This window comes from Colias eurytheme, chromosome 12 (genome assembly GCF_061535395.1).
Source record: "Colias eurytheme isolate Ceu_HAF_F1 chromosome 12, ilColEury1 Martin Lab GWU primary, whole genome shotgun sequence".
Taxonomy (NCBI): domain Eukaryota; kingdom Metazoa; phylum Arthropoda; class Insecta; order Lepidoptera; family Pieridae; genus Colias; species Colias eurytheme.
Genome location: NC_142991.1, coordinates 2,078,708 through 2,091,615, shown reverse-complemented (window position 1 = coordinate 2,091,615; position 12,908 = coordinate 2,078,708). Strand labels below are relative to the sequence as shown.

The following is a 12,908-nucleotide window of genomic DNA, read 5'->3' as shown; positions in this document are numbered from 1 at the left end:
AATCTATCTTAAATCTTAATAGTAAATAATTGCTGAAGATGAGGATAGTTAGTGTTCGTTCAAAAGGTAATTACTACTACGTGATCACGACAAATGTAGATTTTGTGCCTAAAATATTAATAAATAAATAATATAATAGTCAGATTTGGGAATGCATATTGTTGAGAAATAATACCTATTATAAACTTAGTATGAACAATAAAATATTATTCTTGTACACGTATAGGTGAAAGTGTCTTTGTTGATCTGTACCGTGATGCAATGACACGAAATAGAGAAATATTTAATGATTCATGTATTTTTTGCACAGCTAGAACGAAACCGCAAACTTAAATACATCGTAAATAATATAAATAACCCTCAAATACTTACTGATTATGATTAACTATACTGTATTTATATATAAGTTAATGAGTGATCCTTAAAAATGTATGTCGAATAAACAAATCAAAGCACAGTAAGCGGAGTGCATACCGATAATTGACAATACAAACAAACACTGAGTAGGTCACGATATAAATAAGGCATTGGATTCTCTTCCTGACGTGACTCATTGGCCCTTTATATTCAATGTGTAAGGGCAAGTATACACGATCAATGCTAAAAGGAGCGGTCTTGAATTTAGAACTTATATCTGTCAGAACTTATATCGTTTAACTGTTGGTTTATCTTTGTAAATTAGCAATCATATATTAATATTTTCAAGAACAATCTCAATTTCTTACTCGTGTTTACAAACTGATTTGAATTAATTTGAGAAACATTATTTTCCAGTAGGTAAGTATCTACAAAATTACGTAGTAGTGATATTACAATACAATAATGGTTATAAAGCAATACCTAATGTAGTATAATTTTCTTATACGGTAAAAGGCATTCAAAAAGCTTGATCCAATTTGGACATCAATCTAATTGGTGGTGACGCAAAAACTTCACTTGCGATGCAGCAACTACCACAGTTCCATTTGTGACCCAAATGAAACACATTTCATATCAGCTGACCTTGAGTTCAAAATTACCGCCAGAAACAATCTATTTACGGTTGCGATTAAACAAACATGTACTCGAAGGACCACTGACCAAACCCGTTTATGCGAAAGCAGGACAAGTAGGATTTACTGTGTCGAAAATAACTCATCGAGCTGTAACTACTACTAGCTCTCCACCCGCGGCTTTGCCCGCTTGGTCTTAAACCTTATAAGTTATATCGTAAAACCTTCCTCTTGCATCACTCTATCTGTTAAAAAAAACATCAAAATCTGATACCTAAGTTTAAAGATCTAAGCATACAGACGCACAGACGGCGGAAAGAGACTGTTGTATAATTTAAATAAGAGTAAAACATATAGTTGGTTACATACAAATAGCAACATCAAAGTTTATGTTGGGTTGTTCATGTCAATTATAAAAACACGAATGAACAGATTTGCAACATGAGAGACCTTGATTCCATAAGACACTTTTAAAACTGGTATTTCACCGATCATCACGGACGAAGCAAAACAATAGCTCCTCTTCTTATTAGAAACGAAGATATAGAATTACACAGGACACGTTTTTCGAATTCCCTTTGGTATTGTTTCGGCGTTACAAGAACCGACATATTATAGAGAAAAATCGAAATACCCTCCTTTCCAGAAGTGTTTTTCCATCTATTTCCAAGAGCTTTGCACTCCGCCGAATACAATGAGTACATTCGACATTCACGCGACCTTCTCGTGATAAACACTTATCAAATCTTTAGGCATGTACCACACAATGAGGTCCTTTGAAACTTTACGATTGTTTCTCGAGGAGCAGAAATAGTAAGCCGAGTCTTTGGTTTAAATTTGATCGAGTTTTACAAAGTGAAGAAAACAACGAAGATGGTTAAAGTTAATATGCTCAATTATATATTTTTGTTTTCCAAAACATTTTTACTAGAAGAATGAAGTTCTTCGCTTAAAAAGGGCTTCATCTAGACTTTAGGACGAAGATAACAGGAAACTGATTTTCCATAAAACAATTATTATAAAATCAACAACACCAAATGTAAACTACAGCACAGACGTCATCTCTTAAGCGTCACCCATGAATACAAATTTAATAACACATTGAATTGTTGATTCTGGGATTGAGACCGTCGCGCGGTGTTTGAGCTAAAAAATATGCAAGATATTTCCACGACCCATCGTGCGGAAAATGAAACCAGATATATATTTAATTTGATAGATTGTGATACCTCCCCAAAATTCTTCATTTTTTGTCATAAGAATCCATACTAATATTATAAATGCGAAAGTAACTCTGTCTGTCTGTCTGTTACTCAATCACGCCTTAACTACTGTACCAATTTGCATGAAATTTGGTATAGAGATATTTTGATACCCGAGAAAGGACATAGGATAGGTTTATCCCGGAAATCCTACGGGAACGGGTTTTTCTTTGAAAACGCGGGCAAAGCCGCGGGCGGAAAGCTAGTATAATATATATACGTTTGAAACGCGTCGGTTCGCCCGCTCGCGTGCCACTAACCTGAACTAGCGGAAGCGCGGAACTTAACATCGTATATTTACCTATTGACATAATCATAATATTTTTCTTTGTGTTCGTCCTTGTGGTATACGTGTTAATTCAAATAACACGCTCGTGGTATGTTTGCCTGTATAAATTAGCTGGATTAACGTGTTGAACACTCGTTAGTCGTTAGACTTACTATTAAATGTGACGTCATTAGTTGAATATCAAGTATACTTTTCAAATCATTTTAATACGATTTTTAGTGTAATAGAAGATACATTTAAATTACAGCCGAACCCCCCGTATCGTTTAAATAAGACATAGAAACCCAGAAAATTAAATTCATAAGTATATCATTTATTACGAAATTAAAAAGGTTTATAAATTTATAGGTATATTTATACAGACACTGGCTAACTGAATGAAAGAATTGTCTCCTATTTTCTTCGGCGATAACAATATCCCATAAATAATGAATTATTAAATGTGTCTTAATTAAGCAGGTATAGCCAAAAGCAAAACAAGGTTACCCAATTATATCGTTATATATATAAAAGATAACAAATAATTAATTAATTAGACCATAATAAGGAAACGTACCATTATGAAGTTATATCCTGTTTAATCGGCGCTCCATCACGTATCTGAAATAAAAATAATTGTTACAAATATATATAAATACAAAATACAATTATTTTTACGTATCCTCTGTCTATGCTTACATATTATACTAAACTTAATACTATTATAAAGGCGAAAGTTTGTAAGTATGGATGTATGGATGTTTGTTACTCTTTCACGTAAAAACTACTGAACCGATTACAATGAAATTTAGCACACATATAGAGGGTAACTTGGATTAACACATAGGATAGTTTTTATCCCGGAAATCCCACGGGAACGGGAACTGTGCGGGTTTTTCTTTGGAAACGCGGGCGAAGCCGCGGGCGGAAAGCTAGTAAGGTACTAATCAGATAATGCTTATAAATACGAAAAAATAACTACGTCTGCAGCTAATTACGACATAAGATAGATTGAACTTACAAAACCAGATAGATTATACAAATACAATTTTAAGCGAAACCGTTATCATAAAGCTAGTTGTATCAAATTACTAAACACCAATCATTAATTTATGCACATTTGTTTGATGAGAGCAGTTTTGTATAAAATTAAAAACCAGAACTTATTTATCGTGATTGTGCGTGATAATTTGTTAATCTTCAACTAGTGCCAGTATATCAACTAACCAACAACCTACTGACTACATAATTAATAATTATAATAGTAAAGAGGTCTTCAAAATTTCACGGTATTCAGTTTCAATTGTATGCCATGTATGCGCCTCAAGGGCATAGTAAAAAAAAAATGACAATATCTCTATCCATCCAGGTTAAATGTTCGTATAATTTACGCTTTCAGATAAAACACTACAAACTTATGCAAACATTACCATGAAAGGCGTCTATTAAAAGGCTCGACAATCGCGAATAAATCAAGAAATCTATAACAGACAAGGTCAATGTCACCAGAACAACAAATACAAAAGGAAGTTAGGTAGGACCGCTCTAGTCTAGGCACTGATTTAGATTCCTAACAAAACCGGTCCAGCCAGCTTGCATGTCAATATTTTCATCTTGAACATTCTAGAATATTTTATTTGTACTTGTTTATGTTTGTTAGACATTCGTTCCTGTGTCGACTTTACGTTTACCGAGTTTACCGAGTTTAGTAGAAGCTTGGAACGAGTGGCTATAAAATCGTTGTGATTAACATTAGAATTACCAGATTCACAGCCAGAGGTTGGAGAAAAATAAAATTTAGGACGTACGAATGATACTCTGCATTTAAGGTTTTTTAACAAGTTAACTTAAAACAGACATTAAACTGAACGTTATCAAAGCGGGACAGTAGTCCTATCCTACTAATATTATAAATGCGAAAGTTTGTGAGGATGTGTGTGTGTGTGTGTTTGTAACTCTTTCACGCAAATACTACTGAACCGATTACAATGAAATTTAGCACACATATAGAGGGTAACTTGGATTAACACATAGGATATGTTTTATCCCGGAAATCGCAAGGGGACGGGAACTATGCGGGTTTTCCTTTGAAAACGCTGGCGAAGCCGCGGGCGGAAATCTAGTTATTTATAAATTCGACGTGTAAATTTACCTCTACAACACGTGCAAAGCAAAATAATTAATGAAATAGCAACAAGTTACCACATTGTTAAACCAAACCATCCCACATTCAATCAATCAATCAATTAAAGCTACATAGTCAATGTTTTCTCATATAAAGCTAATGTTCCTTCAATGAACGGTCCATTAAAACTTTACTACTACATCAGTATTAGGACCTTTTATTACCGTTGTAACATAAACTCTATCTAATCCCTAATTAAAAGTACACGCAAGTTTGGTTTTACAAGGTTCCATAATTCTATCGATACTATATAGTGACGTCATTACTGTTTGATAATTTTAATAAGGATAGATAAAGACGGTAAAATATGGAATTATTAATTCAATGTTTTGCTGTAAAAAAAGCCAGACTGATGAATGGGAGCAAGAAAGAAGGTATGGGTAATAAAGTATGCAACTGTGCAATGTATCGCGTCGTTAACTTCTATAAAATATGAGACGTACTGTACCTACATTGTAGATCAACAAAAAACTAAATATATATGTATTAAGTTTGTATAATAATACAAGATTTGAAATCGCTATATCTTATATATAAAATTCTCGTGTCACAATGTTAGTCTGCAACTCCTCCGAAACGGGTGGACCGATTCTCATGAAATTTTCTGTGCATATCGGGTAAGTCTGAGAATCGGCCAACATCTATTTTTCATATGTACCACGGGCGAAGCCGGGGCAGACCGCTAGTAATTTATAAAGGTCTATCTCGCTAAAAACAAGCAAGTGCAAATAAAAAACAAAAGGTATATAATATTTATACAAGGATCCAAAACAAAGGCTCCTTAGTTCATTACTTTCAAGGCAGAACATATTAAGTATAAAGTGTTACTGAAAATCAAGCATTCGGAATTTCCATGCGTCCGCTCCAAATCCAATCGCAAGGACCTAAAAATAAATAGTCATTTATCTGTTTCTTCCATTACCCAACTACCCATCAAGCTAGAATGTAGGACGTAATCGGAGAACTTTCTAATATCACTTTACAATAAAACATTGCTATAAAATTCGTACATAAAGGTGATGGAATGATCTCGAATGTTTATGAGCAATGTTGACCGATAATGTTTTTACGTTTGACCCATATAGTAGTGAAACATTTTGTCGTAATCATGTAGGTTTACAACCGATACTCGATGCTTTTGATTTTATCTGAACTATTTTAAAACACTTTGAAATACACGTGTATAATAAATACACAACATTGCTAGGCTAGTTTTAGACGAACAACCGTAAATTTGTTTTATCATGACTTGAATATTACTTTTATAACTGAATAAAGAGGATTAAGTCTATATTCTTCTTATTAGAAATCCATAAAACATCTGTAGGTACAATTAATAAGCTGCAAAAATATACTTGCAGGCTGCAGCATCGAATCATATCGAATGTTTTTTTAGTGGTTACAAAAAACTTTAACTTTTTCCTTCAAGATTTTTAGTGGTTACCTACGTCAAAATGAAAAACTATAATAACTTAATCTTTTTTAATAATTTTTTCACTAGTAGACATCTACAAAATATATCATTCAGGAAAACAACCAAAGACAAACAAAAACACAGGAAGGATTTTTCTTTAACAATGTCGTAGGTACAATGTTTTTACTACGTTCGTTCCGCAAGACAAGGAAGGCATAAAACTGGATTCGCACTTATTTGCCTCATTTTAACTTCTTATCAGTTCCAAAATTCAAATTAGGCGATAAATTTCGTATAAAATTTATATGAAATTTTTCATCTGTGTGGGCGCGTCTAGCCCATTGACCTATAGAAGGAAAGGTTCTAGAAAACAATACATTCTTCTTTTACCTTTTTAAAAAATATGTAAATACTGAAGGTACTAGGAACGTTTAAGGTACTTACCAGGAAAAATATTATTTTCTTTTATTTGTCGTTATTAATTGTATATTTGTTTACTACTTTCCTACGAATTATTTCGTTTGTAATTATTAAATTGAAAGCTCTACATCACTTATTTCTTTGTTTTTTTTCCCTTTCGATTGAGTTAAAAGTAAATAATAGGAGTATACTGTATAGTACAGTCACAGTATACAATATATTTGTACAGTTATCAGCTTAGGTACTTAGGTTAGGTATAATTATACAAAGGTAAAGAATATAAAAAATTGTTTTGGTAAAAATCTTTATCAGTATTGATATTTTTCGCGTTCGGATAATATACAAATATTTATTTCGATAACTGAAATGTTTTGTAAATATTAATTAGGTAAGTATGTAATTTTGTATATTGTATACTGAGATTATAGATAGTATTCTATCTATCTTTTGTCTGCATCCAATCTAATATTTTTTTTTTAGTGGCAAGCATTAGGTTTTTTTTTTCTATGAGTTTGAGTACAACCAACATCTTTTCATTCGTTATCTAAATTAAATATTTTATCGATTATATTCGCCTCAAACAAACCCAGTACATAAATAGCTAGATAATTATCATATTGTGCAGCGACTTCGCGAGTTAGCATTATAATAACGAGACCAAGAGAAACAATACCAAGGTTACGTTATCAGAATATCATATCAGACGGATCACATGTTTCATATCTTATCTGTGGTGAAATTCATACTTTTACATCGTTGTTTACGTTGCATTGAAGTGAATGTTCACCGGATTTAAATGCAGTTTTTGATAAACGATTTCTAGAGTAGGTACTGGATCGTTCTTATGCCTATTAAATTAATGTATGAAGTTTTACAAATCCTTACTAATGTTCTAAATGACACGAAGTGTGTTTATTTGTCTTTTTATCACGTCGTGGTTTTATGTTATCTCTTCGAGCATTTCCCTTAGTGCAGGTCCACACTGCGAGCCTAGCGCGGTTGCGACGGCGGGCGCGAAATATCAAACGTATGAAACGCGCCTTTGCGTCCACATTGAAATGACTATGGCGGAAGCCTAGTGCGACGGTAATGAGCGAGCCAGCGCGCGTAGTTTTCAAACTCTCCTATCCGCGCGTTCTGGCCACACTACGGGCCTAGTCAGCAAGCGACCCAATGCGCGGACGGCGGGGGTATCAAACCAGTTCGGTCTTATCGCTCGACTTCTTATATTATATCCTTTATTGTTTTTCGTAAAATAGCGGTAAATACTTAATTGTTGAAGTGAAACTTCTTTATTTATAAGTGCGATTCAATCTAAAACACTTATATACACCACAGTAATTTTGTAGGGTATAATCTCAATTCTTCATATAAGATTCACCCGTTATTCCTCTGTTTTATTTATTTCGTGTACAACTTCTATATAATGATCTCATCTCAAAATCGGACTGTCCAGTAAAAATAGCAAATCGTCCAAAGTTTGCAACACCCGAAAAACGTCGAACCGCTACTTGAGCTCGCGCGTCGGTGTGGCCACCGCGAGCGCCCGCTCGTCGCGCCCGCCTAGGTGTGCGTCCACACTGAATGCGCGGTGGCGGCGGCCTAGGCGGGCGCGACGAGCGGGCGCTCGCGGTGGCCACACCGACGCGCGAGCTCAAGTAGCGGTTCGACGTTTTTCGGGTGTTGCAAACTTTGGACGATTTGCTATTTTTACTGGACAGTCCGATTTTGAGATGAGATCATTATAGAAGTTGTACACGAAATAAATAAAACAGAGGAATAACGGGTTACTGTGGTGTATATAAGTGTTTTAGATTGAATCGCACTTATAAATAAAGAAGTTTCACTTCAACAATTAAGTATTTACGCTATTTTACGAAAAACAATAAAGGATATATTTATAAGAAGTCGAGCGACAAGACCGAACTGGTTTGATACCCCCGCCGTCCGCGCATTGGGTCGCTTGCTGACTAGGCCCGTAGTGTGGCCAGAACGCGCGGATAGGAGAGTTTGAAAACTACGCGCGCTGGCTCGCTCATTACCGTCGCACTAGGCTTCCGCCAAAGTCATTTCAATGTGGACACAAAGGCGCGTTTCATACGTTTGATATTTCGCGCCCGCCGTCGCAACCGCGCTAGGCTCGCAGTGTGGACTTGCACTAGGCCGCCGCCACCGCGCATTCAGTGTGGACGCACACTTAAAAATAAGGGGGAAGCCGCGGGGCCGTAAGCCGGTAATTAATATTTGGCTGTTTTATTTTTTTAAAACGACGAGGAAGATAAATTTATTTCTCAACCGTACTTAATCTTCTATTCCTTTGACTGTATGGTTTGGGGAAGTAGACTTTACTAAAACTTTTAAATTTAGAAATGCTAATGAAGTTTTTTTTGTGTTATATAATGACCGACGCGACGACCGAATCATTCACTTTTACTATAGTAATACTGTTATTTTATATCGACAATATCACTCATATACGAACTATTTAGTAGCGACATGTAGGAAGATGTGTGTTAGGTTTTGATATGTTCGGTTTTTAAAATATAGTCTTTTGTTCTTGTCTATCAATCAAGCATTTTATTTTATTAGAGGTTATGGGCCCAGATTTTTTTAGTTGAAAATGACGACGAATTATCTTGTTAGTGTGCCTAAATTGAAAGGACGTGAAAACTACAGCGAATGGGCTTTTGCGGCTGAGAATTTTCTGGTGCTGGAGGGATTGTCTGATTGCATCAAGTCGGAGACTGTACCAGCAGAAATAGGAGCAGCAGGTGACGCGAAATCCAGAGCTAAGCTGATCATGACAATAGATTCGTCGCTTTATGTGCATATAAAAAGTGTACAAACGACACATGAGCTGTGGAAGAAATTGAAGAACCTATTTGATGACTCAGGATTCACGAGAAGAATCAGTTTGCTGAGGAGTTTGATTTCAATACGACTCGAAAATAGTGCTTCAATGACTTCGTACGTGACACAAATCATTGAAACAAGCCAAAAATTAAGCGGTACGGGCTTTAATATCAATGATGAGTGGGTCGCATCGCTTTTGTTAGCGGGATTAACAGAAAAATATTCTCCTATGATAATGGCGATTGAACATTGCGGCATACCATTGACATCAGACGCCATTAAAACAAAATTATTGGACATGGAAGAAAGTGGAAATGGCAAAGACAGTAGCGCCTCCAATTCCAGTGGAGCATTTGCGAGTTATAAGATGAAACGGAATGTTGGTAACACTGAACAGATGTCAAACTTGTCAAAGTCAAAACCAAAAGTCATTAGATGCTACAAATGTAAACAAACAGGACATTATCGCAATCAGTGTACATTTTCGGACAAAAATGCGTCGAATACAAATAAAAATGAACGCACAAGAAGTAACGCGTTTAGCGCCGTGTTCCTGAATGGTGAATTTTGTAAAAGTGACTGGTATATTGACTCCGGGGCGAGTGTTCATCTTACCGCGAACGAAGAATGGTTGTCAAATGTGTCGCGAGATGTTATGATCAAAGAAATTGTCGTGGCAAATAAAGATAAAATACCAGTAGTATGTACTGGAGATGTGCAGATTACGACAAAGACGCATGCCTGTGAATACGATATTACAGTGGAAGATGTATTATGCGTGCCGAAGTTGACTACAAATCTGTTGTCTGTTAGTCAACTTATATCAAAAGGAAACAAAGTTTCATTCAACAATAATGGATGTCAGATTTTCAACCAAGCAGGAGTATTAGTGGCTACAGCGAGTCTGTTGAATGGTGTGTATAAACTAAACATGCCTGAGTGTTGTTCATCGGCTGCAGTGATGGTGTCCAGTGAAGTTTGGCATCGACGTCTAGGTCATGTCAACAGCCAGTATTTGAACAAGATGCAAGATGCTGTACAGGGATTGACACTTGATAGTAAGACTGATATATCAAAGTCATCATGTGTTGCATGCTGTGAGGGGAAGCAGAGCCGCTTACCTTTTCCCAAAGAAGGTAACAGAAGTACTGAGTTGCTACATATTGTGCATACTGATCTCTGCGGACCAATGGAAAACCTATCTCTAGGTGGTTCTAGATACTTTATGCTGTTCATAGACGATTTTAGTCGTATGACATACATTTATTTTTTGAAAAGTAAAGATGAGGCATTAACATGTTTTCAACAGTATAAATCAGAGGTTGAGAATCAACTTAATTGCAGCATAAAGATCTTGAGAAGTGACAACGGGACAGAATTCTGCAACAGTAAGTTTGACAATTTTTTGAAGTCGCATGGGATCGTACATCACAAAACGAACCCATACACTCCCGAGCAGAATGGCCTCTCGGAACGATATAATCGGACTGTCGTTGAGAAAGCCAAGTGTCTACTGTTTGATGCAGGTCTCGAGAAAAGGTTTTGGGCAGAGGCGGCACACACAGCAGTGTACTTACAGAACAGGACTGTGACCGCATCATTAAATTATAAAACTCCTTTCGAGATATGGACAGGCAGAAAGCCTGATGTAAGTCATCTTCGTGTTTTCGGTAGTACAGTCATGGTACATGTGCCGAAACAAAAGAGATTAAAGTGGGACAGAAAGTCTGATAAATGTATCCTTGTCGGCTATTCCAATGAGGTCAAAGGGTACAGAATTTACAACCCGAAGACTAATGCCATTACTACCAGTCGAGATGTTATAGTGTTGGAGAAGATGGAGACAGAGAGTGATCTGAAGGTACAGGAAAATTGTTCAGATGAAGTGAATATGGTTCCAGTGGAGGAAAAAGACTTGACACCTCAGGAAGATTCACTTGAACAATCAGAGAGCTCGAACACAGATGACAGCAGTGAACTATATGTACCTTGTGAAGAAGACACATTAGATAGCTCTGAGACTGGTACAACAGACAGTGAAGACTCCATTATATTGAACAATGTCAACATAATATCTGGTCCCCGGCGTAGGCAGCAGCCAGACAGATATGGATTTGCAAGTGCTTGTATAAAAGATGAGAACATGTTCATGGATGAGATATCCTTGCAGGAAGCTTTGGAAGGTCCAGAGAAAGAACATTGGTTAGCGGCAGTACAGGATGAGCTACAGTCATTCGAGAATCATAGTGCATGGGAACTCGTAGATGTACCAAAAGATGGTACTATAGTGCAGTGCAAGTGGGTGTTACGAAAAAAGTACGATAGTGAAAACAATGTGCGTTATCGTGCTCGTTTGGTCGCAAAGGGCTTCACCCAAAAATATGGTGTAGATTACACAGAAACATTTTCGCCTGTAGTGAGACATACAACCCTTCGACTATTATTTGCATTGTCTGTAAAGTTAGGTATGGATGTTCACCATTTAGATGTCAAGACTGCTTTCTTGAATGGTGATTTAGAGGAAACCATTTACATGAAAATGCCAGATTGTTATAATAGTAGTAGTTCAGATCATAAAGTATTGAAACTTAAAAAGGCCATTTATGGACTTAAGCAAGCCTCTAGAGCTTGGAATAAAAAGGTTGATAATTGTTTGATCAGTAATGGTTACAAAAGATCAAAAATAGAACCATGTATGTATACAAAGAATATTAATAATTGTAAGACCATTGTGACAGTCTATGTCGACGATTTCTTTATATTTTCCAATGATATAATTGAAACTAATAACTTGAAACAGATTTTATCTAATAATTTCAGCATTAAGGACTTAGGTGAAGCTAAATTATGTCTTGGAATGAATGTAACCTTCAATAAAGATAAAGGATATGTAACTTTGAGTCAGGAAGCTTATATTGATCAACTTTTAAGCAGATTTAATTTAAGTGATTGTAAGACTGTTGATACTCCGATGGAGGTCAAATTAAATGTAAATAAAGGTCCAGTAGGGGCAAATAGTCATGTGCCCTATCAACAACTAATTGGTAGTTTGATGTACTTGTCAGTCTTAACTAGGCCAGATATTAGTTACTCTATAAGTTTTTTAAGTCAGTTTAATAATTGTCACACAAAAGAGCATTGGGAATATGCAAAAAGAGTATTAAGGTATTTAAAACGAACTAAATGTTATGGAATAAAATATTGTAAAGAAGGTAATTCAGAAATAACAGGCTATGTAGATGCTGATTGGGCTTCTAACTCTGAAGATAGGAGATCATATACTGGAATGTGTTTTTTGTTATCTGATGGTGTAATATCATGGGAGTGTAGAAAACAGAAATGTGTAGCCCTCTCTAGCACTGAATCAGAGTATATTGGTCTATCTGAAGCATGTAGAGAAGCATTATATCTTAAGGAATTACAATATGAAATAACCAATAAGATGTACACTATTTGCATATTTAATGATAACCAAGGTGCACAGAAGCTGTGTGCAAATCCAGCATTTCATAAA

At 35.8% G+C, this 12,908-nt stretch overlaps 1 protein-coding gene across 3 annotated transcripts in view; it reads right to left on the bottom strand.

The window, feature by feature from the left end:
• The window catches only part of LOC149903825 (uncharacterized), a 113,565-nt gene that overhangs the window by 94,070 nt on the left and 6,587 nt on the right, over nt 1-12,908 (bottom strand). For all 3 annotated transcript variants that reach the window (XM_090108295.1, XM_090108297.1, XM_090108296.1), the window contains one exon: nt 3,100-3,143. The gene's annotated coding sequence lies outside the window, so the exon portion shown is untranslated. The remainder of the gene's footprint in view (nt 1-3,099; nt 3,144-12,908) is intronic.